The sequence below is a fragment of the Silene latifolia genome, chromosome 8 (assembly GCF_048544455.1).
Source record: "Silene latifolia isolate original U9 population chromosome 8, ASM4854445v1, whole genome shotgun sequence".
Lineage (NCBI taxonomy): Eukaryota > Viridiplantae > Streptophyta > Magnoliopsida > Caryophyllales > Caryophyllaceae > Silene > Silene latifolia.
The window spans coordinates 48,766,261-48,789,668 of NC_133533.1; the positions used below are offsets into that span (position 1 = coordinate 48,766,261).

General features: G+C 42.0%; 1 non-coding gene across 1 annotated transcript; it reads right to left on the reverse strand.

The window, feature by feature from the left end:
- Nucleotides 1–20,637: 20,637 nt before the first annotated feature.
- Nucleotides 20,638–20,746, reverse strand: LOC141597968 (small nucleolar RNA R71). Its single transcript, XR_012523174.1, has one exon. It is a non-coding gene; the product is annotated as a small nucleolar RNA R71 (small nucleolar RNA).
- Between the last annotated feature and the right edge of the window lie 2,662 nt (nt 20,747–23,408).

A 23,408-nucleotide genomic window follows, 5' to 3' on the forward strand; every position in this document is an offset into this window, starting at 1 on the left:
AATTTCCACTATAAATACCCCATTAGTCTAATTAGAAGAGCATGTTCTTCTTATCAATTCTTAGAGTAGTTAATATCAATCAAATCTCTCTTTAGTTTTGTAATCAACAATTAATCAAGTTTTAATACAAGTTTTATTTCCTTAATCTCTCTTTTGTTCATCCTTTATTTTGGGTAATTGAAGATTATTTGGGTTATTATTGGGAGATTAACAACCTCTCAATCAAGCATCAAGTACTTCTTTTATTCTTTGCATTATTATTGGAATCATTAGTAGGTATAATTCTCTTAATCCCTTCTTAATTATTGTTAATTACTTTCATTTATTCATCATGTTTCATTTTGTTGGTATGATTAACAACCTTGCTAGCATGATCAACATGATAATGAGTGAGTAGTCACCTAGCTAGGGTTAATGGGTAATTAGGGGAAACCAACATGGGGAATGATTGATGCTTAAATTAATATGCTTTCATGGTTTATTTGCTTGCTTGTTTTGATCTCAACTCATGCACATATTATGTTTGATGAAATGCGAGCCTATGAATCCTTGCATTTTTTACCCATCACCTATCTTTTCAATGAGACTTGTAAGACATAAACCAACTCGAGTCTCATTAGACCATGCATGTTGTTGAGTGGGGAAGACTAAGTCGACTTGTAGGTCTTGTACAATCTAATCGATTCGGCTCCGGGACCCAAACTTTCCTAGGATTGTAAGATTTAACCCAACTCAATCCATCACAACAATAATTGCTTGCTTATAATTTGAGAACATGTTTGTATGATCAATTCCCATGAATCCCCTATGACCCCATGACACCCTAGTGCTTTTTATCAATTATTTAATACCCTTTTTATTCATCTTGCTTATTTACTTTCATTGCTATTTAGTTTAGTGACCTTCTACATCAACCCAAATTGTGACACCCCTAAGACACCACTAGTTTCAATAGAAATCTCATCTCAATTCCCGTCTCTTGGGATCCGACCTTTACTTTCCTCTTTACTAATTGTAGAGTTGTTTGTGAAGTTATAAATTGTGTTTTGGTCTAGGTGCTCCTAACGACAAGTTACCGAAAAGATTTAGTCTGACCAATAATAAAAATAAAAATAGGCTAGGATTCTAAAAACCCCACCTTTTTATTACAACAATAAATAATAATAATAATAAATAATAAATAAAGACTCGGGCTATTCCTCCATCCTCCCTTTGCCCTTGTCATTCTTTTCATACTTCTTGTCATGACCTCGAGCCGGACGCTCTTGCGCCACTTCAGACCTAATCACCAAAGGTCTTTCTCGGGGCCTAGACTTTCCATTCTTGCCAATCACCATCTCTACGATAGGAGAGGTCTTCGGTTTCTTCGAAGGATGAACGACTCGAAACCCGGCTTCTTCCTCTCCCTCAGTCAAATGCTTTTCTTTCTCTTTCTCCACCTCGCGCACCTTGTAGTCAACGGGCTCGCGCTTCCTCAATCTCTCGCGCTCTTCCGGAGTAGTAGCTTTCCTCCATCGCAGATAAGAATCCGACACCCATAAGGCATTAGCAGAAGAGTTCAAGAACCATACATTTCTTTGAGCCCATTTAATGGCCCACTCCCTTCGGCTCTCTGTAGTAAGCACCACAACAGTCTGCGGGACGGTGTCAAGCTTCGGGATCGTCTGCTTTAGTCCAACTTGTCTCATCAGCCTTTCCGGGAAAATGCACACCATCAATTCCAAGCCAGGAATGCGCACGGACGGAGTATGATCCAAAGAAGACACTTCAGTGACAGATTTGAGGTGCCACCACGGCACAATCCACCTAATCAACGGGCCATCATCACTCTTCAGTTTTTTCTCCCAATAATTGCAGACTCGGGCGAAGTCCACCATGTAAAGCCTGGTCCTCATTGCAATTGAACGAGCATGATAGGAAGGAACATGAACTGGGGGCTCGATCAATCGAAGCCATTCCATGAGCCAAACCTACCAAAAGCGGGTATTAGACATCAAAAAAAAAAAAAAAAGACGAAAAAAAAACAAAAAAAAAAAACGAACGAAAAAAAAAAAGAAAGGAAAAGAAAAAAAAAAGATCTCTCTTAAGCATAAACAAGCTGGGCTCCTGCGCAGCTCCATTTGCTCAACAAGGCCCAGAAGACGGGGATCACCTCTCAAGTCTTCATCAACATGCCCTTGGAATACATACACATGCAACAAGCAAAACCCAAATGCCCTTCGCCTGGCAACATAAGAAACGGTGGAGTCAGCCCTGTTAATAAATCGGTCAATGAAGTCCAACATTCGCACTCCCTTCGAGGTCACTAGACGGTCCACCTCGAGTCTATTCAACCCAAGCAAATCTCTAAATTTTCCCTTGTACCCTTGCGAAGTAGAAGGAATGGCAGGCAAGTATTTAGGATCCCACCCGCCATTCGCAGCAATTTCTTCAGGAAATGGGCAAATATCGCCTCCAGGGAACGCAAAAACATGGTAATTCGGGTCCCAATAATCAAGACAAGCATCCAAGAACGGTTTGACGACCTTGATAAGCTTCAAACTCAGCAATGATCCAAGATTATAGGCGCCTATATCATATTTCTCCGTGTTGGAAAATTCGTTGGTCCATTCTTTTAAGCGAACCTCTAAAGTATTCATGATGAAGGATTATTTTGAGAGTTTTATGTAATAAGACGAAGAAGAGACGGAAGAATTGTGTGAATAAAAGATCCATCGACGTCTCTATTTATACAAATTTCTATTTCCAAAAATCCGCCAGAACGGAACAACCTGGGAACAGGCGCAGCACCTGTTGCGCCTCTTCAAAGGGACGCAGCTCATGTTGCGCCTCTTTTTTAGCTTAACTTCTGTGATTTTCTGCGTTGGATCTTTCCTAATTCTATGACGAATAATTTCCTATTCCTACGGGTTATTATTTTGGCAAATACGTGGAAGTTACCATATTTCGGGTTTCCTAACTTCCGTGGGCACGCATTTCGAAACGACATCGACATTTTCGTCATTTTCGCACACTTGTACATTTTCATTTTAGGAAATAATTTTCATTTTTATAATTCATTTTAGGAAATAACTCTAAATTTAAATTTGTTCCAATTATTTCATTTTTTAATCATCTCATTTCTAACTTATAGATTTCTATTCTTTCCTTTTTTTTAGGGGGTAACCCTCTCTACCATCCGGTCATTTCCGGCAAATTTTTTGCATTTTTGCATTCTTGTGAGTCATTCGTTTTGCGCTAATTAAGGCATATGTATGTTTTGCGTGATTTCTATGTAAATTTCGGCGGCATGACGGCGTAAACCGTCCTCTACCAAACCTGTTCAAAGCTAACCTGCAGGTACAAGCAACGCAACCCAGCAGCAAAGGCACTCAGGCCATCTTATATACAACCAAAAAGGGAAATGTACAACAAACTGGTGGCTCGAGCCCCAAACAAAGTCCAGAATGTTCAAAATGAAGGTCCGAATGTACAAATGTGCAAAATACAGCCAACAAACAAACAAAAACTAAACAAAACTACTGCTGGTCGCCCCCCAGCTCTGCAACCCTTGCCGCAAGAGCAATAATCTCGGCGTCTCGAACCTCTAGCTCCCTCAACAAGCGAGCTGTCTCCTCCCGAGACTGGGTCAACTCTCGCTCCAGCTCGCGGTCCCCCTGTAAACAACAAAATTGGCTCATGTCAATCGTTTCAAAAAAAGTTGGAAAATCAAAATTCAAAAATGAAACAGGCACAAGGTTCATACCTAACGGCCTCGACCACCGATAAGTGCCTCGACGGCAGTAGCTCGCAGCCGGTTGGCCACCCTCCATAACGCCACGAACCGAGACGGCGCAACCTGCATTTTCAAAAAGAAGTCCTCAATAATTGAATAAACTCAATAAATGTGTTCTTACACAAAAATTACACAAAATTAGAGGTTTACCCTCCGAATCAGATGCTGCCAGTCATCCAGCCCAGCATCTGTCACAGCCACGTCAAAGTCACGAAGCTCGGAGATCGTCGTTCTCCCGGTCGCGTCAGTGTACTCGAGGGTCTCGGGGTACTCTGGGGGCTCGATGCCCGCCGCCTCATCCTCCTGCAAAACCAAATATTTCTCATTAATCGATGATCTTTCATCATAAGTTCTCAAAAAATCAAGTAAAGAGGAAGAGTAAAGATGCTCACCACTACCGGCCAGTACGCCAACCTCCCGTAGAGGAACGCCGAGTAGTCCTCGCCAGGAAGGAGGAGGGCCTCACCACTAGCGCCAGCCAAGTCAGCCTCCCTCTCTGCCTCAGAAGGCTCCCTGAACATCGTCCTGGGAGGATCGACGGGAACCGTCAAGACGTCCCGATAGCACTGACGAGCCAAGCGCTCGCCCAAGTACGATACAGGACCCATCGACGTCCTCAACAGCAGCCGGCTCGAGCTCCTGGGTCTAAGGACCTCAACCACAAAAGGAGACGTGTCAGCGTACTCCGCCCAAGGCCTGGGCACCCACTGGGACAAGATAAACAAAGGAGTCATTCTTATGATCAATTTAAAGGCAATATAGAAGAAAATGAATATAAGATGCTTACGCTGTCTAGCTGAAGAGCGTTCACGTCCCGCCGGTAGACACCGTGAGAAGAACACTTGCTCTTCGTCCTGCACATCACCCAATCCCTCACCACGGGATAGGCTCTCTCCAGCGGCTCCGTCCTCTTGGGCGCGAGGCCCAGAAAGTATGAGTACACCCACGCCTGTAAAGCAAGATAGTCAATAACGATCTTTCGTGATTTGATAAAGAAAGGAATTGATTTTGGTCTAAATAAAAGTTCATACCTCCAGCAGTAGTCCAGGTCCGACAGCGCCACGAGAAGTCCCCTTCTCCATCAACTCCGGACGAACCATGGCCCTCATGAAGCGGATGAGGATCGTAAAACCAGCAGTGACCCAGTCCCAACGCCCTAGGGAGCCCAGGTCAGAAAGGAAGGGAAGAAGCTTCGTCGACAGCCTCTCTCCCTTCTCTCCGAGGTAAATCGAAGACAGAAACCACCAGAGCCACAAACGAACCCTCTGCTCAGCTGTACAGGGAGGAGGAGCCGTCTCCCTCCCTTCAATCGCCACCAGCGCCGGGATCTTTCCCACAAAGTAGTCTCGAACGTAGGAGCTGGGTACCAAACCCGGCACTATGACAGCCCTCGGCGACAAGTTCCAGCCGATCAATCTCCTAGCCTCGGTCGAGTCCACCCTCATGGCAGTCTCCGGCCACTCCACAGCCTCAGACCCGCACGGCAGACCAGAAATCATGCCGTAGTCCTCCAGAGTGACTCCCACCTCACCAAAAGGCATGTGAAACGTGGAAGTCGTATCCCAGAATCGGTCCAAGAAAGCGCGGACCAGGCTAAGGTTAGCCCGCAGCTTCCTCTTCGCGATATCCCTCCAGGACTGCACCAAAGCACCGAACGCTCCGCGCTCAATCATGGCCCGCTCCTCCGCCGACAGTCGCTCGTAGCACTCCATCGCTGTCGTGTAGCCCGAGAACGACTTGATGTTCCCGGCCTCCTATTGGGATTTGAAACAAAAGCTATCTTTAGTTTTTTGAATGAAAATTGGAAGAGATATGAACAAATGAAGGAAAGAAGATGGGTGATGAGTAGTGAATTCTTATTTACCAAGCTCTTCACCGTCCTGTAGGACAGGTGACCCTCTGCAGCCCACAGCAAGTGCCTACTCTCCCAGATCTCAACCCACGCGAGAGCTCCTCTCAGCTGACGACCTCCTCGTCCAACGTTGGCCCGTCTCGGGGCCTCCTCCTCCTCAACAGCCTCCTCCCCAAGGATCTCGTCCCCAGGAGCCATCACCGCGGCGGTGAAGGCCTGCTCTAAAGCCTCCTCGACAACAGCAGCAGCTATCTCCATGGGAGTCCTCCCAGACGTAGAAGCCTCATCACCTGCAGCATTAAAGCAAATTTAGGCCGCGTCACGTGACGACGAGCCTTGGTTAAGGGATTTTCGAGCCTTTAGAAGCGCTGAAACCGCTCTTTTCTCGCCATCTGGCCATATTCTCACAAAACTGATCACTCATATGGTGATTTGGGTCAAGTCAAGCCTAATTTGAAGCCTAGTTCTGGGTTCAAGTCAAAATTTCGGCAGCATTTCGTTATAACGGCGATTATGCCCTAGAAAAGTGTCCTGAAAAAGCTGTCACAAACCAAAATTTCGAGATGATAGGAAGTTTACCCATCATCCAAGGATCCTAAATATCAAGTTTCATCGCAATTGGACAATCCTAAGGCCATTTTCGAAGCAATTTACGGTTCAGCTGTGAAACCGTCTCAAATTTACTCAAATGCTCAAAACTCAACGAAAATTCGAAACAAATACATGGTTATGTTCCTCATACTACCAATTACCCGTTTCTAGTACCAAATTCACAAGGCAAATGCATTTGGGGAAAAAGCCCCAAATTTTCGATCAATTGGGTCATAAACCCTAATTCTTTCGATTCAAAATTGAACAAATACAGAAGGTTAATGCAAGAATGAGACACATACCTCGATTATTCATGATTAATGCAAGCTTTTGGATCAAACATTGGCGGAAATAGTTAAGTTTTGAGAGAGAAAGAGAGGATTTATGTTTCGAACAAATGAACACAACCCCTCTGTTTATCGCGTATTTACGCAGAAAATACACCTTGGGGAATAGATGCAGCAGGCGCTGCGCCTCTTCCAAGGGACGCAGTTCTTGCTGCGCCTCTTCCTGGTGTTCCCTCCATACGAGTTTTCAAAAATTCGTTATGAGTTCGTTATTTGTGGGCCCATCTTTGGTGCGCCCCTTCCCCAATGCTATTTTATCCTTTTGGTCCGTCTGACGATTATCTTTCGTTCCGGCCCGCATTTCTAGGCCAGCAGCAGACTATTACACATTATTTATTGCTTCCAAGACCCTTGCTTGTCGCAACGAGCATTTATTCTTTCACAGGTGTTTCGACACGCCTTCATTATATTTCTCCAACGAGAGTAAGCGGATAGACTTTCCCTCTCGAGACGTTGAGATCAACATCAACCCCTATCTTTTCTGAAGTTTGTTCGAAGCTAAACACGAACAGATTTCTTCCAGCAGTTCCCGCCCGTGTCCTGCCGCTCACAACATTTCTTGTTTTCCCTCGGAGTGCGACGAAGGTGTCGTTCTCCACAAGTTCCCAAACCGATGGAGTTCCTGTACGCAAGCCTCATTTACCCTTAAGTTGAACTTATACTCGGGCCTCCTTCCCACCGATGCTTTCCTTTAGGGCCCCATACCCTAGCACAATCCCTATATATCTTTTACGTCTTACCCTTAGCTCCTACGCTTAACCTTAGCTCCCATGCACCTCCGGAAGCATCTCGAGAAAGAAGTCTCAGGTATGGTCTCTTCTTATGGCTGGCGAGCCTCTTTACGTAGTCTAATGGACTTTAAACGACCCTCCCCGATAGTCGACAGACTCTAAAATGTTCCCGACGACAGGTCCTTGGTTCAGACCCCTTGAACCGCCTCGCGTCGCCATAGTCGTCAAGTTGTAATCTTCGATTGACCTGATGGCTATACTTTGACTTTCGCCTTGTCCAAGCCTCAGTCAAAGTGGGGGCTCTGTAGATACCTCATTTCTACACCTCTCGCAAACCACCCGGTGATGATTGGGCCGCATGTTTGCTACGCGGAACGATTTGTGACAGTTCGTAAGTTTATCGTCAAGTGATTTCTCAAATACTAATGTCTACCTCTTAGTTGTCATCTACGTGCCGATACGGTCGTTTTGACAGTAATTAGAGTACATTTGGAGTCCGGGCCTAAAACCGTCTTCATTTTCTGATAACTATTAAATCCCGAGTCAGAATGTTCTGGAATGTTCCGGATATTTCTATTCCATATTTTATAAATATTACACAATATTTATCCATTGGTAAACAATTTTCCGTAATATTGACATAAGATATTAAGGAAAACCAAATTATTCCGTCCTACCATAACTTAAACACGGAAATATTTCTTCCACAGGAGGAAACCCCTTGGGAACAGACGCAGCAGGTGCTGCGCCTCTTCCAAGAGACGCAGTGGCTGCTGCGCCTCTTCCCAGGTCCTTTTCTGCGTAATTTTCGTATCTTTTTCATATCTTTCCGAGATTCACTTCCAAAGACTCTCCGAAACCCTAATTCCTTCACGGATTAGTATAAATAGGAGCCTTCGCTCCTCATATTTCTCACGCGAGTGTCCGCCCTTCTCTTCTCCCTTTGCATTCTAGACCTTTGTTCTTACTTTTTGGCATCTACGTGCTTGAACATTCGACCACGTAAGCTCGGATCTTTCTGAGTACCAGCCTCGTTTGCATGACCGACCAATTTGACCAACTCCACAATAATCAACTTAATTAATCTAATCGTTTTCCTCTTACGAGGGCACTTTCATATTTGCATTATAGTTCGAGTCGAGCATCGCTAATCGATATCTTAGTTCATCTCGTTTCGTCAAACATGTAAGTCTGAGGGTGTATAAATCTCTCTTTTTATTATTGTTATTTACCTTTTTGTATCACAAATGTAAGGTTTATATCGAAAATACCTTTTAAAAACGATTTCTAAAACCGTGCTTTAAAACCTCTTTTTACGGATTTCCAGAAGACAGACCGTCGAGAAAGGACGCAGCAACTGCTGCGCCTCTTCGAAGGAGCGCAGTTCCTGCTGCGCCTCTTCATGAGGCTGCCGCAGTTCCTGCTTCCTTTCTTCTTCCTTCGTCCTCTGTGATTCGTTTTCTTCATTTGTTTTCATTTGTTTTTATTAATTCTTCGATACAACATATTAATCTCACATGTATATTATTTATTATTCATTCACATGTTTAATTCATCATTAAATTCGACTTAAATCCCTTATAATCTCATATTTGCGGGTTTTCGACATCGAATTCAATCCGGGTTATAGAAATTCGATTTTTTCGTATTGAATTTCTGTAATTCACTTCTTTGATATATTTCTGTCTGTCTATTGTCATATTCATCGCATGTTCGTCATAAATTTGTCATCAATCCATCATGTTTAGTTTATTTCATTCACTCATGTCACTAATCAATCATTCGTTCATGTAATTAATTAGTAATATTCCGTCTCATCCATGTTTTATTGCATTTATGACTCATTCATATGTAATTAACCTATTAAATCACTATCATCCGAGTAAATATCGTAATCAATCATTAAATTAACCCAATTAACATTAACGATTTGCAGTTCCGGCTTCACAGCCAGAACTCACCCTTGGGAATGCAGACGCAAAGAATCTGCCGCCTCTTCCGAGGGTGCGATCTGCTAACGCCTCTTCCAGAGGGTGTAGTCCTGCTGCGCCTGTTCCAGGATGAGTTCTGTCTCTGAACTCCGTTGTTGCTTGACCTAATTTAATTAGCTTACGTATAATCAACTATTATCCTTATTATCACCTTCTGACTTGTTCGTTAATTCTTTCTTTTATTCTTTTTCTCAAATTATCCGTTTTAAAGGTATTTTCGACATAAATCACCTAATCCGTTGTAATTATTGTAATTTTCGTCTACGTAATTTTCTTATTGTATTTATCATATTTTTTGTATCATTTGTGTATTTTCACATGTAATTGAACATTAAATCCTACTTCGACCCAATTGTTTGCTAATTACGTGTCAACCGACTTAGCCTAATTCTCACATGTTAGGATTAAAACTTGGATGTTGCATTGCATGTATATAATCGACGATATATCAAGTACGAATAACTTCCCTAATCATTAGTAGAGGCCGCTATCGAGGCGGACGAGATTAGGTGTTCGATCAAAAGAGCTTCCTAATACGTACCCTCACCCCTTAGTCCAGCTCTCTATGAAGATCCGTGTTCATTGGCATCCACGAGAGTCATTCTAGATATAGAATGCTAAGGGTAACGATTGCTTGGTGTTCATGTCTTTACTTTGTGTCTTGACATGGCACGAGGTATTCGAACGGTTCCAATTTCCCATAAAAATTGGTGGCGACTCCAACAAAAATGCAAACGCTTGTTTTCTTCCTCCCAAGCGCCCCCGTGGGCCCCCCGCTGTCCACAGTTCGATCGAACGATTCTTCAGGTAATTCACTCGATCGACCAATATTTTTCACTCGATCGAGTGATTTTTGTTGTACAGTGCTAAAATCCTCGTGTAAGGCAGCATTATCTGATAGAACCTCGTAATCCGAGTCATAAAAATCATCATCAGCATTAGGCAACACGGGTTCTACATGGGAAAAACCGCTCTCTGCGTAGGTAACGCATGCTTCCTTTAGTTGCCTAATTTTCGACTCAGTAGCTAGCTGAGCTATGTCAGACTCGAGCTCATCAATTTGCGCACAAACCTATCTATCATATTCTTGCCTTTTGAGTGCAAGTGCCTTTACCAAAGACATCATTCAGAAAACTCTTCTTTCCGCTTATCAGGAGGAGGAGCTTGTTGTTGCGGTGGCCAGATAAATGGAGGCTTTTGATAGCCTCGCTGATAGGGTAGATGTGGCGGTAAAACTACAAAAGGTTGACTAGCTCGTCTACGCTGCTTGAATGCATAGACCTCGTCATTCTCAGCTGGGCAAATAGCTGCATTGTGCCCAGCAGCACCACATCACCCGCAGTAAATCACCTGCTGCGCCATATAATGGAACATAGGTGACGGGTCAAAGGTACTCAAGCCTTCCCTTTGACGATCTTTACCTAGAACTGTCTAGGTAGGACCTGTAGGGCCTATCAAAACAGCACTAAATCAAAAGATTAGAACGACCTCAAGGGAAAAATCCCTTGAGGCTAAAAACAGACAAAATTAAACAAATAAATAAAGTAGTTGCCTCCCCGGCAACGGCGCCAAAATTTGATACCGTCGTTTCAGTACCAAAAATAAATACCTAGCTACTACTAACAAAAGTCAGCTGTAAGTAGGGTCGATCTTCACAGGGAGGCGGTCACTATCTACTTCTCTATTCGGTCTGTCTACGATCACAAGATAGGGGGTTTGAAATGTTTTGACTACACTAATAAGATAAAGCAAGAGAAAAGGGAATAAGAGAAATTAACAAGGAATAGAGAGGGAACTAGGATTTCAGGTCATCAATGAACGTCAATTGCGGTTAAGGTCATAGGTTAGTCGATGTGTCGGTCTAAGGGGTAACGAATATCTCCTTCCGGTCTCAATTCGCCCTAAAGCACAAATAACTTAGCTTCCGCACTGACTACGGTGCCCTAATGTTCACTGCGAGTCTCACCCTTTCCAACCTTCCGGTCCAGGTCAAGGTTTAATATGATAAAATGACTAATTGCGTCGACTCAATTAGACAGGAACAATTAATTGTAGCGATTAACAACATAGACATAACCACAATAGACGATCTGTAAACCTAATTAGCAATTCACATCTGTCCATTGACTACCCTAAATCCTAGCAGAGTAAATTAGCTAAACATACTAAATAAAACAAAGGAAGAGGAAGAAGAAATAAATAACATTGCAAAATAATAAAGAGAGAAAGGAGAAAGAATTACTAAAATGAATCCGGAAAAGGAGAGGGAAGCAGTCAACAGTAGAAAAGAGAAAAGTAAAGTATCATATATTGTAGTATCAGATGATAAGCCAGAGTACAAATAACGTCTGATGCTTCCTATTTATAAGAAATAGGATTCTTATTTGACCTAATAGCGAAATAAGACTAAAAAGCCCGAGCCCAATAGCAAACCACTCGATCGAGTGATTTTAAACCACCCGATCGAGCAAAATTAAGCTCAAACCACTCGATCGAGTGAAATAAATACTCGATCGAGTAAAACCTAAAATGCAACTACTCGATCGAGTAGAAAAAGGAGTCAATCGAGCATAATTGTACTCGATCGAGTACTTTCCAGCGCACAATTCCTGCTTCGCGCACTGAACTTCAAATGGCTGCCATTTCTTCGTAACTTGGGCAAACAGGACGATTCCAGTGGCGTTGGAAAGTTAAGAGGACAGAATTTCATATACAATTAGAATCACCTGAAAATAAGTTGTAGAACTCGAGATATGGCTCTTCAAAGTAGGCACTAGAAATTTAAAGTTCTTCCTTTGCTCGCCTAGCTAACTTACTTCTTTGCACATCTCAAAATAGTAGTCTTAAGGCTTCGACTCAACTTATCTCCTAAATGCATGCATAGGGACATGTTTTAGGCTTGATTACGCTCATTTTCGGTTCATACCTATAAATAATACAAGAGAAACCAAAGTAGACAATTCAGGGGACATTTATTGCTAAACACTACACAAAATACATTGAAATGCGTGCAAATAAAGTACAAAATACCTATATAAAATGCACGCATTAGCGATTAACAACAAGGACTAAATTTTCATTAAACCTAATAATTCAATTTACATTTCCCTTAAAATCATGGCTCCCCTATGTCTTAGCAGGGAAATTTAGCTATGCATTATCATTGAAATAGCAATAATCATACACAAGCAAGAAAGATTAAACATGATAACAAAGCAATGAAAGATTGATAAAAGCAATTGTAAATAAAGAGGGAAGGAAATAAAGAGCAATAAATGATTAAGAATAAGAACAAGAATTAAGTTACCGATTCCAAGTTCAAGATCCAAGCCAAAATTCTAGAGTAAGAGTCTGAGAGAGAGTAAGGAGGAAGAGAGATGAGTCGAGGTCTAAGAGAGAAGAGAAGAGCAATCACGTAGTTTTAACCTAGCTTAAATTCTAATTAGAAAGCGCATCTCAAAAATAGGCAAAAACATGCATAAGAAGGAAAATCTCTCGATCGAGTGAAATGAAATCACACGATCGAGAACAAATCCTGAAATTCTGCTCGATCGAATAGAATAGGAGTTCGATCGAGTACTTCTCAAATCAGCTATTTCGATCGAGTAGATAAACAACTCGATCGAGTAACTCGTGATGGATAAAGCATTCGATCGACCAAATAATAGGTCGATCGAGCTATATTAGCACATTTGGACTCATCGGCTCCTTCCGAGATCAGTTTACGCGTCTTTTAAGCGATGGATTCCATGCTCCGATTCCTTATTTTCCAAAATGCATGCAAATGGGACAAGTTTAGGCCCGGTTTTGCTCCTTTCTGGTCCGTACCTGCAATTTACACAAGATAGACCAAAGTAGACTATTCGGGAGCATTTGTAGTTAGATGCCACATAAATAATACAGAAATGTGTGTAAAAATGAGGTAAAAACCTTATATAAAATACACGCATCAAATCTCCCCAACCAAACCTTTGCTTGTCCCCAAGCAAACTAAGAATGTGACTAAAGACAACTAGTGGAACGGAACCAACTCATCAGCTACAAATCACCCACCCAAACCAATTTAATGCAACAACTAACAAAGTGGCAGATGGTAAGTGAAAACGAATTAAATCAATGTCTCATAACTACTGAACCATCGACCTTGTAAGACTCAAGGATATCGGACTCTCACGGGCCGCCCATCACTCAATTTAAGCACAGGGTGAGTATAATAGTAAAAGATAGAAAGAAGTAAGATGCTCGCTGATGTGACCATTATTTGCGCACATTTAGTCCCCTAATTGAGCCTATTTTGCATAATATTATAACATTCTATGGCCATTTTATCCGTCAAAACCTTCTTATTTGCTTTTCTATCGCATTTCATATGTTTTGTAGAAAAGGAGACAATAAGGCGGAAATTCCCCTTTTTCGTGCATATTCGGAAGCTATTTGACGATGTTTGATGGACTAGTATGAAGAGTAAGCAAGAACTAAAGACCAATCCCATAAGAATAAAAAGAAAGTGAAGAAATAAGATGCTGTCACAGAAGACGAGCGGATTCCCATGAACCCACCCGTCTTGCAGTGACAACCCGTGCGTCCCAGCATCAAGACGCCCGGATTCCTCCAGAGAATCCGAGCGGATTCCCCACAAGACGCCCGTCTTCTGGCTGGGAAAAACAAGAAAATTCCCTGGAAGAGAATCCGCCCGTCTTCTCTCAAAGACGCCCGGGCCTAGACCACCGAATCCGCCCGTCCCGTGCCTAAGACGCACGGATTCGAAGGTAGTCAAAATTCGTTTCTTCAAGCTTCAAGAAAGATGTCCATCCTTCCAAAAATACCGGCTTTTCCCTGCTCTAAACTCAAAAGTGTAATTACTAATTTAGCCTTAGTTAACCTAGTGAATCCCCACTATATATATCCCATTTGTAATAATCAAATCATCAAGTTTTGGAGAGTAGAAAATCCTTCTTTAGATTAGATTAGGATTAGATTAGAATAGATTACTCTTTAATCTTTCCACAAATCTCACATTAATCTCTCCTTAATTATTGTTCAAGTTTATTATTCAAGTTTGTTACTTTTGGGTAATAGAAGATTATTGGGTTATTATTGGAGGATTGACAACCCTTCATCAATCAATCAAGTTTCTTCTACTATTCTTTGCTTTATTATTTGGATCACCTCAAGTTTGGTATAATTCCTTTACCCTTTTATCTTAATTGTTCATTTCTTCATTCTATTATCATGTTTATACTTGTTGTGATGTTTGACACCATTAATGACATGTTTCCCATGATAATGAGTGAGTAGTCTCTTAACTAGGATTAGTGGGTAATTAGGGGAAACCAACATGGGATTGATTCATGCTTAATCTAATATGTTCACATGATTAAATTGCTTGCTTGTTGTGATGTCAACTTTATGCACATGTTATGTTTGATGAAATGCTAAGCCTATGAATCCTTGCATTTACAACCATCTCTTATCTACTCAACTTGACTTGTAAGATATAAACCAACTCGAGTCTTGTTAGACCATGCATAGAAGTTGAATAGGAGGAAAGTAAGTCGACTTGTAGGTGTTGTACAATCTAATCGATTCGGCTCCGGGACCCAACTCTTCCTATGAACCGTAAGACATAAACCAACTCGGTTCCCCCACAACACTAATTGCTTGCATATAATTATAAACATGTTTGTATGATCAAAACCATGAATTCCTATGACCCCATGATATCCTAGCATTTTTAATTAATTTTTTACATCCTTCTTTTATTGCTTGTTTACTATATTGCTTGCATTAGTTTAGAAACAACTAAAACCCAAACAAATTATGACACTAGCATAAATTGAGATAGATAGACTTAGAACCCAAAGCACACCGTCCCATGGATCGACCTCGACTTACCGCTAACTAGTTGTTTGTTGAGTATTATAAATGTGTTTTGATTGGGTGTACAACGACACGCCAACCATCAAAAATGGCGCCGTTGCCGGGGATGGTGCTATGTGATTAAGTTCTTACTTGTTTGTCTATTTTAATTGTGCTTTCACCTTGAGGAACGTGTTCCTCAAGGATTGTTCTTAACGTTTTTGTGTAGTTTACATGCTTGTAGTTGTTTCCTTGTCTTAGCTATGATGGCTCAAGACTTGACACATGGAGTATGTGGTGGATCTTTTGAATATGACTATGGGTATGGGGAGTTTGAGGAGCAAGTCAACACAAACCTACCTTATTATTTGTACAATGAAAATCCTAACCACTACCCCAACTTTCCCCACCAAAATCACCACATCCAATATCCACAACAACCACCCACCCAATACCCACTTCAAAATGAATTCCAAATGCCACAATACAACCACTTTCACAGCTACCCACAACAAGAAAATGAACCCATTCAAAATGTGATTCTCCAAATGATGGGAGATCAACAAAACTTCTTCAAACAAATGCTAGAGGAGAGCCAAAAGAGGGATAATGATCTTCAAGGCATTGTTGCCCAAGGAGAGGAGTTGGAGATTCAAATTGCCCAAATGAAAGAAGCCCAAGCAACTACTCCTCACCATTCCTTAGACATTGATCATGAATGCGAATTTGGAGGAGTTACCTTTGATGAGAAATGGGAAGAGCCAACCTCATTGAGCTCTTGTGAATATGAAAGTGTGGTGTTTGATGAAGAAGACATGAGGTTGAGTAAGCTAAATACTCTTAGCCTTTGTGAGTATGAGAGTGTATCATTTGAAGTGGATGTTGAGGTGTTGGTGAAAAGGAGTGAAGCCCCCATTTATGATTCATATGAAGATAGCTATGATGATCAATTCGTGCTTTACAAGAAATCGTGGGATAAGGGAGCGGAGATTCGTGAGGTTACTCTCCTTGAGGAGCCTATTTTTGAGACATTTGAGATACCTTATCATGAAGAAGAAAAATGCCCCTTCCCTATTGCCCGTGGAGATTGCTTTACACCCATCATGGAGCCAATGATTGTTGAAGAGGATATGGTGGACCTTCTTCAAAAGGCCAAAGTATCATACAAGAGCTACTTGGTGAAAAAGCTCAAAGAGAGGCTTGCTCTTGAAGCCACTTATGGAAGTTTGGCACCCTCAATGACAATTTCTAAGGAACTCGATCATCAATGCCATGAAAATTCTCCTTCCACCTTGGAAGGATTGAAAAATCAAAATGCTATCATCATTACCGGAATAGGAGAAGAAGTTGGTGAGTGGAAGCCTACGGATGAAAATGAACCATACTTCATGCCTAGTATTGACAAGAATCATGGGCTTGTTCATTGGCAACATTGGGAAAGCTCTAGCACCAAGGACAAAGCAAAAAGAAAAAGAACAATTTACAAGCTTCCTTGGCCAAATTTCATGTTCAAATGGAGCAACCCATATTTGTGTCTATTTGGAGCTTGTTCACAAGCTTTCGATCTCTTATTAAGAGCCTTGAGCTCTATGGATAAGAATTTCTACAATTTGAACTAGTTTGGTGGAGTCCTATCTCAAACCACCATTTGTAAGATATTTCTTGGACCCTTTACTTTGTATAATATTGTACATTATTGCACTTGCATTTAATTTCTTGCATGAGAGTGGTGAGAGAGAGAGTCATCTTACATTTTTATTGATCAAATTTCAGAAAAAGATAAGGAGGAATAACATATCGGTGAAAGGGTATGATATTGCAAGGAAAAGAAAGAAAAAGAAGAAAGGGAGCTGAAGACGCCCATCCCGAGCCGAAGACGGCCGTCCAAGACCCCCGTCCCATAACTAGTTGACGCTGTCTCAGAAGACGGGCGGTTTCAACACAAAACGCCCGTCTTGAGAAAAGACGTCCGTGTTCTTCACGAGACGCCCGTCCCGTATGTCACCTGAAACGAGATTTTGAGCTGCCAGGAAATCCGAGCGGATTTTTGAAAATCCGCCCGTCCCGCACAAGACGCCCGTCCCAACTGAGAATCCGCCCGTCTTCTTCCTGTTCTCAGCTGAGCAGAGTCCCTGCATCAGAATCCGGCCGGATTCATGAGAATCCGCCCGTCTTCTACAAACACGAGACGCCCGTCCCGCAGCAAAGACGCTCGGATTGTCCCCTTTTTCTCAGATAAAACGGTCAGGGCCCACCCTTATCCGCCCGGATTCCCCCTTCTTCTATAAAATCAACCCCTTTCTCCCTCATTTCCTCACCTTATCAAACCCTAAAACACTCATCTCCTTCCTCAACAACACTCCCCTCACTCCAAAAGCCAACAAAACCCCCATTTCCTCAACTCCAAAATGATGAACCTCAAAGGCAAGGCCAAGAAGTTGGTTGAATCTACCGGAAGAAAGTGCAAGGGATCATCCTCCTCTACTCCACGAGAGATAGTGCCACAAAGGAACTTCCGTCCCTTAATGAGAGGAGGGATCGAACAACTTGAGTACTTCCAAGAGGTGCTTTTTGAATCCGATAACCACCGCAAGAACTTTGTCAAATTGCTAGGTAAGAACTATGAACCCACTCAATTCATAGATACTAGGGTGTTGGAAATCCATAAGATAAGGTACCCTACCGAGATGTTCTTTAATGGCCTTGGGATTGGAAAACTTTTCCATGCCCATGAGGAGACGTACCTTAGTCTCACCCTTGAATTTTTGAGTAGCCTTCGCATTGTGACGAATACCTGTACAACCGTGGGCATGGAGTTTAGGTTGTGCAAACTAGATCATCATCTTTCACTTGATGAATTTGCCTACATTTTCGGTCTTGAAGTACCCACCAACTATATCGATAAACCCGATAATTTTGATGTGGACCTACTTTGGAGGGCTATTTCCGGGAGGAATTTTACCGGTTTAAAGCAATGCTACACTTTCGCCATCCAACATCCGGTGATTCGAATCACCGAGCGCTTTGTAGTCGGGACCATTAATGGGAGGTACGAACAAGATAGGTGTACTCTCATTGACTTAACTTTTCTTGAGTCCTATTTGAATGTTAGGGGGACGAGGCGCTATAATTTCAATACGCCCCTTGAGATACTTACTAGGTTCAATGATTTTGCTCAAGGAACCACTCAACTCAAGACCTTCGTAATGGGAGGTCTAATTACTATTTTGGCCAACTATCTTTGCCCCCGGTTCAATGCCCGGGGTATCTATACTCCTCTTGAGGGTGAGGACTTTGATTGATGAGCACACCATCTTCACTCATCACCGGTGGTGTAATTACACTCAAAACGGGAGTGTATAGTGGTACACCAAAGGATACACTCTAATCATCCTAGAAGGTTGGAAGATACCGGGCATTGACCCAAGATTGAGCCCATACTCGCCTCCACCAAGCTACCTCCTTGATATCCAAATTCTAGACAATCCCCCTCCAAGGGAAGAGCCACCCCGCCAAATGCCTCGTGGGGGACCGGCAAGACCTATTCGCCCACCTTCCAATGTCCTATCCCACCATACCCTATCCCTCATACCAAATTTGAGCCGGAAATCCTCAACACCCCGGGTATTAATGATTTGATGGCACTCATGAATAGAGTGGACTGATACGTGCATTTTCTATACACTTTATCTGTGGTTTTGGCACGTGTTTCTATGCAAAATTGTTAGCTTGAGGCTACTATTTCTCCCGAAATGGTTTACTTTGCATTTTCTATGATTTATTGTAGGAACGAGTGGAAGTAAGCTAAATCAAGCCTAATTCGTCCCCCGGAGGCAAGTTAAAGGAAGCCAAGAAGAAGGAGATTCGTATTCACTCACCTTGGGATGCGTGCAAAGGAGTGAAGAGTTGATTGGAAGGAACAAGAGAGCCACTGCACAGCATATTCAGTCGATCGACTAGGTTTGAGGTCGATCGACCACCAAGCTCATCGATGCTCTTTGTTCCGCATATTCGATCGATCGATCGTCTGACCGGCCGATCGACCGATTTTCGAGCCGACACGTTTCTCTTCGTGTTAGACTTTTAAAAGCCCAACTTGTAATTAACTTTCAAAGATCTTTTTATCGTAGAAACGCAAAGAACTTTTAGGTTATGCTTTTTCATTCTGGAAATACTCAGTTTTAGATCTAGCTTGGAGACGGAAACCTTCGATTTGAATGCTTTGTTCTTGAATTCAATTAGTAAGCTTTTTATCCAATTCTTTCTCTTCCTTATTTCCTTGTTATTTTGATTCTTGTTTTCATCAATTTAATTTCAGCAATCGAGTTCTTTCCTTTTGGTTTAGTTTGATTCAATTATGTCGAATTTGTTCTTTACCATTAATTTTGCAATTAGTGTTGTCATAATTATGCGTAGGTAATTCCTTTGATTGGGAACAAGGTGAGCCATGGTATTAAATTAAGATTGTTGTGTAGTATGAGTTCTTCCGTATTGGTCTTGTTATCTTTTGATAAATTTCGTTACTAGATTGAAAGATTGGTAATTTGTGTTATCATTAGATTAGGAATTTCTCTTGAGCGAAAGCTTTGATAAATTCTAGGGAATTAATAGACCGTGAGGTTATTTGAGCTTTGATCGAAAGGCTAGCTTATTTTCCCTGAGACCGTATTATAAGACCTCTGCTACATTACTGACCTGATAATTGCCATGGCGAACCGAAGTTCCCGATCCCCTTTTTATCTTGTTGAGAATTTTCATTTTAGCAATTAGCCAGTTAATCAACCAAATTCAAAACCCCCAATTAATTGTTACTTTTATAAACTGAAAAATAGCAAACAAAATCAACTTTGTCTCTCTGTGGTTCGACCCTTACTATCACTAGCTATAGTTTTAGTTTGGAATTATAAATTTAATTTTGGTACTAAACGACGGTATCAAATTTTGGCGCCGTTTCTTTGGGAGACGGTGTAATTTTGTTTGCCTTATTTTAGTTTATTTTTCTTGTCTCAAGGAACTTTGGTTCCTTGAGGCCGTTGCTTACCTTTGCTTCTAGTTTTGCTTTTGCACAGTTAGAAGACAGGTTTTTGAGAGGAAGACTTGAGTACTCTCACTTTGGAAATTATGGCTACAATATATGATAATTTTCAGCCAAAGGAGCATCACCTTCCAAAGGGGCGCCAGTTACCTACCCCTACTACCGGTAATTTCGAGTTTCGTTCCTCTTATATTGATTTAGTGGAGCGAAATCAGTTCGCGGGTCTGCCAGATGAAGACCCCTTGAAGCATATGGAAACTTTCACAGACTATTGCTGTTCCATACCTATACCGGCTGGGGTAACTCAAGATGAAGTAAAGGGGTTTATGTTCTTGTACTCCTTGAAGGATTCAAACAGATTGGTACCGCTACCTCGATAGGGTAGCAAATGAGTCACGGATTGGACATCTTTAGCATTAGCCTTCTACAAGAAGTACTTCCCACTTTCAAAGACTGATGCCTTGAAGGGTAAAATCACGAGTTTTCAGCAAGGAGCCGACGAAGATTTTTGTGAAGCATGGGGACGTTTCAAAAGTTTGGTCCGAGCTGTCCCTCATCATGGTTTCCAGCAATGGTATCTTTGCAACCTATTTTACAATGCTTTATATGATGATTACAAGGTCATCTTGGATGCGGCTGCTAATGGTAGGTTCCAAAATAATACCGGTCAAAGTAAAGGTTGGAACACTATTGAAGAGATGGCAGTCCATAGAGCTGAGTTTGGAAGTTCACGTGGAAAGTCACGAAAGCAAAGTGAAGAAATGACTGCTGTTGTGACACTTATAACTTCCATTTCTACCCGTCTCGAGAAGCTCGAGATTTCTGAAGCTTCTAAGGAGAAAGTCGAAATTCCTGTTCAAAACTCGGATGAGATCGAGAAGTTGAGAGAGATGGTCTTTGGTTCAAGTGGCGAATATGGAAGCAGCCGGTATTGAGTCCTCAAGGAATTTTGTGAAACAATTGGAGAACATGGAGGCTAAGCAAGCTGCTAATTCTTCAAGCAAATGTGAAGGGCCGGTTGAGACGATCAATGCCATCAATCTCAGAAGTGGCCTTTCTTATGAAAGTCCCGACAAGCCAAAGGAAGACTCGGGAAATGATGAAGAAGCTCATTTAAATTCTGGTGCAAAAACGAGTTTGAATGCCAGTACTTCTGGTCGATCGACCGACATTCTCAGTCGATCGACTGAAGCGTCAGATAAAACAGTTTCTGGTCAGAAACTATTCACACCCAGTACATCCAGTCGATCGACCAACATTGTCAGTCGATCCACTGAGATACCTGACGAAGTCAATTCTGGACAGAAACTATTCACGCCCAGCTTACTTGGTCGATCGACCACTCACATCAGTCGATCGACTGGTACTCCAGAGCAAGATGCAAATCCGTCAACTAGTCTGCATGATTCTTCACTCATTAATGATTTGACGGAGGTTTTAAACTTACGGGAGCCGAAGGTTACTGATCCTACGGCCAGTGTTGCAGTCCCATATCCGGAGCGTTTGAAGAACAACAAGCTAGAGCGCAAGTTTGGTAAGTTTATGGAGATGGTCCAAAATCTCGAGGTAACAGTTCCGTTCACTGATTTAATTTCTCAGGTACCCCCTTACGCTAAATTTATGAAATATATTTTGAATCGTAAGAGAAATTTTCGAGATGATGGTAATGTTGCTTTTGTGGAGGAATGTAATGCTCTTTCACAAATTAATGTGCCACCTAAATTAAAGGACCCGGGTAGTTTTTCAATTCTTTGCACTATAGGTAACCACGTAATTGGAAAGGCCCTTTGTGACTTAGGGGCCAGTGTTAGTGTCATGCCGTATTCTGTTTGCGAAAGGTTAAACATTGGTAGACTTAAGGTGACCGATATTACCGTTCAAATGGCAAATAGATCGACTCAGAGACCTATAGGTGTTCTAGAGGATGTACCCGTTCGAGTGGGTAAGTTTTTTATTCCTGTCGATTTCGTTGTTTTGGACATTGCAGAGGACAGTCAGATACCTATTATTTTAGGCAGACCGTTCTTACATACAAACTGGGTCATGATATATGTCAAACGCGGAACCATCACCTTAGAGGTAGGGGATGACACCATTGAGTTCGATCTTGCTCACAAGGCAACCGAACTCACGATGAGGATACGTGTTATTCCATTGATATTGTTGACAGAGTTGTTACTTGTGATTGGAGGGAATCCTTAGCCAAGGATCCTTTAGCTGATCTAACCCGTTTAGATGAGTGTACAGGTAATACAGTGGAGAATGCTGAGGAGCCAGATGCTTTGGTAGCCTCGATGGAGATCTACGAGCTCAATGAGGAAGAAGATGAGAAGCTTTTGAGCCTGGCCAACGAAAATTTGGTCAACACTTGCTACACCATTGAAGCTGATTCTGTCTATGCTGTAGAGGTAAAAGTGCCAGAGCGTAAGCCACTTCCTCCTAATCTTAAGTATGTTTTTCTCGATGATACGGAGCAGTACCCAGCTATTGTTAGCTCTAAGCTCAATGATGACCAAATATGTCTGCTTTGATGTGTGTACTTAAGAAAAACAGGAAGGCTTTGGGTTACTCTATGGATGACATTAAGGGCATCACCCGATGTTTGTATGCACAGATAGAGTTGGAAGAAGGCCACAAGCCATACGAGACGGGTCAACGCAAGTTGAACCCGAAGATGCAGGAAGTTGTTATGGCCGAGGTGATGAAACTACTCGATGCAGGTATTATTTATACAGTTGGCAACTCCAAGTGGGTTAGCCCAATTCAGGTAGTCCCGAAGAAAGGAGGGACTACCGTGGTTAAAAATGATAAAAATGAATTAATACCAACTCGAGTAGTGACAGGGTGGCGGATGTGCATTGATTATAGACAGTTGAATGCTGCCACCAAGAAAGACCATTTCCCCCTCCCTTTTGTTGACCAAATGACTGAAAGACTTGCTTCTAACAAATTTTTCTGTTTTCTAGACGGGTATTCAGGGTTCTTTTAGATCCCTATTCATCCGGACGATCAGAGTAAGACTACTTTTACCTGTCCACAGGGTGTTTTTGCATATCGTAGAATGCCTTTCGGATTGTGTAACGCCCCTGCCACCTTTCAGAGGTGCATGATGGGGATTTTTTCTGATTATATAGAAAATATTATGGAAGTATTCATGGATGATTTCTCAGTTTATGGTAGTGACTTTGATCGTTGTTTAGCTAACCTTGATAAAGTCATGCAGCGTT